This window comes from Ochotona curzoniae, unplaced genomic scaffold (assembly GCF_017591425.1).
Source record: "Ochotona curzoniae isolate NIBS_2020 unplaced genomic scaffold, NIBS_Ocur_1.0 contig_3520, whole genome shotgun sequence".
Lineage (NCBI taxonomy): Eukaryota > Metazoa > Chordata > Mammalia > Lagomorpha > Ochotonidae > Ochotona > Ochotona curzoniae.
The window spans coordinates 22110372-22117073 of record NW_024465894.1 but is presented as its reverse complement, the minus strand read 5'-3'; positions in this window follow the sequence as shown (position 1 = coordinate 22117073).

Sequence of the window (6702 nt, the reverse complement as noted above, 5' to 3'; positions counted from 1 at the left end):
ACACACACTCTCTCTCTCTCCTACATTATTAATAGCTAGGCTCCATTAGATTTTAAAAGTGAATTGTGCTGTTGAAAAAAAGAAAAAAACAACATCTGTGCTCACCATAGAAGTATTTTGTCATAGTTTCTGTTTTTTAAACATCACATCCAAAGGTCTGTTTTATTGGGAGAAAAAGTAAGAATTAGTAGTGTCACAGCCTTACCACCTGTGTGGATTGCACCTAATTGTACTGCAACTTAAAGCTGTGGTTATCAGAGCCAGAGGAAAAAATAAGTTTGTGAGTCACTTGAGAGCCTTTTGAAGGTACAAAGATTGTGCTAACAACACAATAAACTGATGTTGGTCTTCCCAGAGAGCAAAACCAGCTCACAGGAAGAGATCTCCATAAACCATTCCTTCCCTTGGATATCACGAATTGGTCAGAGTGCCATCACACAAATTGTCCCCCACACTAAGTGCCATGCCATGAGCAGCAGTATGTACCAGGGAGCTCCCAGGTCTGCAGGGGGGCAGGAGCTCTCCTGCGAGCTGCGTGTCCTCTGGACACCGGGGTCAGCTCTGTTCCAGCTGCCCCTCAGCCTCCTAAACCAGCAACGACAAACACACAAGAGCAGCCAAACACACGGACACGCATCGTGTTTGTCCCACTGGTCAAAGCAAGGCCAGGGGCCACAGCCCAAGTCGGGGGGAGGTGGGGGCTCATGCCTCAGCCGGAGGAGGTGGCCAGGATGTAGGCCTGTGGCCCTGTTCCACTGGAATGAAGAGGGGACTCAATCTACTCTACTTGAGAAAAATATATCCCGGAAGCACAAAACAAGAAAGCCTGCTACTCCAGTGCAGGGCGCTGGGACGGGACACAGGAAGTTATTTATTTGCGATGCATGGTTGGTTAAAAGAGTTTAACATTGAACAAGGTCAAGGCCTTGTACTTAGGCTACAGCAGACACATCTGTGCCCACAAAATACCCAGTATGTGGCATACACTTGAAAACAGAAATCTACCCAGTATGCTGTTAGACACCAGGAGGGGCAGGAGAAGAATCCTAGACAGAGCAGTTGGCATGGATGAGGAGGTGTGGCCAGAGGGCAGGTGAGCAGTGGGCTGCCTGCCCACAGAGACGCCGCCTTAAGGAGTGGATGGCAGGAGGGGGTCCCAGCGAGGAAACCTCACCAGGAGGCTGTGGCTTCCTTTGAGAGGCAGTGCGGGACATCTGGGTACTGTCCCTATTCCTTAACTGCCCCTCCAACAAGAGCATCGACGAATTCTTTTGGGTTTGCTTTAGAATCAAGATGCACCAAAGAATGGAGGGCAAGAATTAACCACGGATGAGATGGGTCCACAAGCTTCCAAGAGGCCAGGGAGAGATGGGGAGCCGAGTCCATTAGCCTGCCTCTCATTGTAACCAAGTATGTGACACAGCCCGCTTAAAAGGAATTTATTCAACTCTGTTTGCCAGGTTCCAGGGCTTGGCGCTGGCATCAGTTTGGTTCCAGCAGGTGAGGGACAGAGGTGGCGGGGTCATGGGTCAGGACAAGGAGCCCCATCTTGAACCAAGAGCTGAGACAGTCTCAGAGTACACAGACTTACTCTATCTGTTACCCTCTTTGCCCCGGAAGTTACCCTGCCTCTCCCACCTTCTGGGAGCACCACTTCGTGCCAGAGGCGCCCGAAGAATTTTGGAACAGCATTGTGGGGTGGAGTAGAAAAGGCAGAACATCTAGATAAAAATACCTGGAGACTCAGACCTGCTTGGGTTGGCACTGTGGCTCAGCAAGTTAAGCCACTGCTTGCAACACCAGCATTCCGTATCACAAGGCTGGTTGGAATCCCAGGAGCTCTGCTTTCTATTCAGCTTGCTGTACTTATGAAAGCAGTGGACATCCACGTGCCTGGGCCCCTGCCACGCATGTGCAGTGGAATTCCAGGTACCTGGCTTAGGCCTGGCCCAGCCCCAGCTATTGCAGCTATTGCAATCATTGCAACCATTGCAGCCATTTGGGGAATGAACCAGCACCTTCTCCCACCTCTCTCCCTCACTGTCTTTCAAGTAAATAAATAAACCTGAAAATTTTCAGACTTCCTGCCCTGCCTCCTGTATATCATCCTGGTAATTACCCAACCCCCATGATGACACACGACTTGGAAATGATTGTCTGGTGAAACTGAACCACAGAGATCCTATGTTCAAGGTTGCCAGGCACAGTCAAGGGAAGGGATGAGCCCATACTGAAAACAAGTGCATTATGGGAGTGTATCCATCCAACATTCACCAGTTCACTTCCAGGATGCTGACCACATGTCATCCATTTCCCCAGCCAGGCAACTAGGGATTATTTTAAGTATCTTCAGGAAAAAAGAAAAAAGGAAAAAAAAAATATATATATATATATATAATGTATCTTCAGGAAATGACTTCTGAGAAAAAGATGTCTCCGGTGCAGTAGCCTGCTGGCTAAAATCCTCACGTTGCATGTGCTGGGATCCCATATGCAAGCCGGTTCATGTCCCAGCTGCTCTACTTCCCAACCAGCTCCCTGCTTATGGCCTGGGAAAGCAGTCGAGGACGGCCCAAAGCCTTGGGACCCCGCACCCACATGGGAGACCCAGAAAAAGTTCCTGGCTCCTGGCTTCGGATCAGCTCAGCTCTGGTATTACAGCCACTTGCGGAGTGAACCAGAGCACAGAAAATCTTTCTATCTTTCTTTTTGTCTGTAAATCTGACTTTCCATTAAGAATAAATAAATCTTCTTTTTTTTTAAGATAAAAACAAACAAATGTCTCCAGGTTCTGAATTTTGAATGTGACTGGCTATTCGTCCTAGCATGTGATACAGTTGCGTGGTCCAAGATAATTAAAACCAAGCCACAACTCACCGACTGAGGCCTGCTTCATAGTAAGCTTCTTCTGGTTGGCAGCCTGTAAATCCCTCTTCTGCGCTTAGAATCTCCCCCAAAAGTACAGATTCACTAAACTTTATACATAGCACAATATCCTGCCCCCAGCTCTTTCTGGCGTTGAACATGTAGACATTTCTTATGAGAGTCTTGCTATAATTAGCAGGCTTTTCATCTCCTATGAGGAAAGAGACACAGAAGATGAGAAATTGGGAAGACCAGTTGCCTGGCTTGATGGGTTTGTGCTGTGCATGTGAGCTGAAATTTTGCATTATTACCATAAAAATGTGCAACTATTATACATTCACCAAAGATTTTGTTACTGTAAATTTTTTTTAATCAAAAATGTATTTTTGGGCCCGGCATGATAGCATAGTGGTTAAAGTCCTCACCTTGAACATGTCAGGATCCCATATGGGCACCAATTCTGATTCCAGCAGTCCAGCTTCCCATCCAGCTCCCTGCTTGTGGCCTGTGAAAGCAGTTGAGGACGGCCCAAAGCCTTGGGACCCTGCACCCACGTGGGAGACCTGGAGGAAGTTCCAGGCTGCTGACTTTGGATCGGCTCAGCTCCAGCCATCGCGAGCCAATTGAGGAATGAACCATCAAACAGAAGATCTTCCTCTCTGCCTCTCCTCCTCTCTGTATATCTGAATTTGCAATAAAAATAAATAAACCTTTAAAAATGTATTTTTTCTCAGTCAATCCCAAAAGGACAAATACCATATGTTCTCTCTGGTATAAGGCAACTTTCATGCAAATTATATGATCAATAACCCTTTCAATACCGTTTTTGCTGCAACTCATGTGTTTTGATATTGTGTTTATCTTCATTTTTAAAAAATAGTTTCTTTTCTCTTATTAAGTTCTTTACTGACTCATATATCACACAATAGCATAATATTCTTTGAGAAGGTTTTGTGTTTTTATTTCTTCATCGACACATTGGTTATTCAGTAGCAGGTTACTTAACTATGTGGTGCTGTAAATCTTTTGTTTTATCTTTATTCCTGTTGTTGATTTTGCTTCATGGCTTCTCATTTAAACGAATGTTTAGTAACTGTGTAATAGAGACTATCACATCCAGTAGGGAAGATGCAACTCGGTAGGCATCTCTACTTCCAAATCAGAGATGAACTCCCAATGAAACTGTTGGATATATCTTAGCAATAGGATGCTGGACTGTCTGCCATTGTCTGTACCAGCAATGTGAGGATATACTTAAATAACAGGATGAGGGACTTATGACTGCTTATGAAGTATTATACTATTGTAATAATATGGGGGAAATCAATTGGAGGGAGGGAAATTGGGGAGGGGGTAGGCAAAATCCCAGAGCCTATAGAACTGTACCAAAAATTAAAAATAAAATAGAAGAGAAAAACTGTATTTTTATTGTAAAGCCAAATTTATAGAGAAGGAGAGACAGAGAAAGAAAGATTCCCCATCCATTGGTTCACTCCCCAGTGGTTGCAATGGCTGAAGCTGAGCTGATCCAAAGCCAGGAGCCAGGAGCTTCTACTGGGTCTTCCACATGGGTTAAGGGTCCCAAGACTTTGGACCATCCTCAGCTGTTTTCCCAGGCCACAAGCAGGGTGCTGGAAGGGGAGTGGAGCAGCTGGGACACAAACTGGCACCCATATGGGTGAGGATTCAGCCACTAGGCTACTACACCAGGCCTAAGACCACTTATTTTTAATTAACACACATATGGGATGCTGCTGCTGGCAAACATTGAGTCATCACATTGGTCCCTCCATGTGACTGTTGTAATTTGGACTCCCTGGAAACAGTCGCTAAAACAAGGCTTCAAGTGCAAATACAAGGGTACTTCAAAAAGTTCATGCACATGGATTTTTTTTTTTTTAGTTCAAAAAAAATTTCAGAAAAAAGCCACAGTTTTCTCAAAATGCACATTTTCCATGAACTTCTTACAGATCCTTGCACAGTCGGGCGCTACTCAACAAAGAGTTGTGAGGAAATCGCCATGGACATGTCGTGTGAACCCAAGAGTGTTCTTACACAACCCTGCACAGCACAGTTACTCGCTCATGTGGCCTGTGAATGCGATCAGGTGACAGGGAACAGAAGGGACAGAGAAGGTGGCCTAACTCAGCATCCCATTTTATAGACAATTTTATTTTACATGTGAAAGTAGTTCACTCTAAAACAACATCAAAGGGTTTAAGATAATAAATATACAACAAAAATATTATGTCTTATCAGGTACATGGAATCTTGAAAGAATTCATAAAAATGCAGTCTTTTACTTCTTTAAATGTTTTATTTATTTACATTTTATCTGAAAGACAAGGGGCTGGCATAGTGGCATATCATGTTTATCCTCTGCCTAAAGCTCTGGCATCCCATATGGGCACCAGTTGGCTCAGAACTACTGCACTCACCAGGAAAAAAAAAGCTGGAGAGGTTAACTCCTTACTAGGGTGGGGTGGAATGCGCACCCTATGGTCAGACGGAGAGCTAAGGGAGACACAGCTTCTGGCAGTGACGCGATGAGCCAGCAATCAAGAAGATGGTCAGTACTCAGGGGGCGCTACAGGTTCAGTGTCTGTGTCTGCCCTGCCTCCCAAAATCAAATGTTGAAAATCAACCCCTGGTCCCAATGGCATGGTGGGTAATTTGAAAATGGAGAATGGAGTCTTCAAGAAGTGATTTGTCTATGAGGGCAGAGTCTCTATGAAATGGGATTGGTTCCTTATAAAAGAGACTCAGAGGACGAGTGTTGTGGTATGGCAGCTAAACCAACACTGGGACTCTCCATCCCATACCAAGGTCTCTGGTAGAATCCCCCACCTCCTCTTCCCATCCAGCTTTCTACTAAGGCACTTGGGAGGAAGCAGTTGGTGGCTCAAGTTCTTGCATTCCTGCCACTCATACAGGAGATGAACTTCCTGGCTCCTGCTTCAGTCTGCTCCAGCACTGGCTATTGTGAACATATAGGGAGGGAATCAGTGGATGGAAGATCGGTGTGTTGTATTTTCCTCTCTGTTACACAGCCTTTCGAGTCAATCAACGCATACATCTTTTTAAAAGAGGATGGCTTAGAGATTCCCTTACCCCTTAATATGCGAGGATGCAGGAAATGGATTGTCACCCAGCGTTGAGCCTGTCACACCCCAACTTTGCCCTTGCCAGGGTCCAGGACCTTGAGAAATTTCTGTGGTTTGGGTCAGCCCATCTCTGGTAACTGTTAGAGAAGCCCAAGGCACTAAAGTAGATATGTGGTCATCACATCCCCAGCCACTCCTACAGCAGTTAGAGAAGACCACTCGTTTCTCCTCCCAATCATTGTATGGTTCCAGTATCACATTTGGAGGCTCCAGTCCCTGTCCCTGCTCCTCCACCTCTGATCTAGCTCCCAGCTAATGCACCTAGGAGCCACCAGATCATGGCCCAAGTATTTGCGATCCTGACACCCACACAAAGTGGAGATAGCTGGTGGCTCCCGGAGGGAGGGCTAGAAGAAGCCAATCCTGCTAAAACTTGGATCCCAGACATAGTGTGAGTCCCTTAGTCCTTGGTGCTTTGGTCTCTGCCCTAGCAACTTCATTCAGGGCTCTCCCATTCTGAGTTCTGCACCTTCTAGTACACCAGTCTCTAGGACATAAAAATGTCCACCACAAGAGGGCCACACTACCCTGAAATTGGATTACCCAGCCAGCTCTCCCCAAGTATGGCTGCAGATAGAAGAGGGGTGCTTGCTTAAACACAGAGGCCTTTCCAGGAACCTGAATCAACTGAGGAAGAGAACACGCCATGGAGAGTCTCATTTTGAGCAAGGTC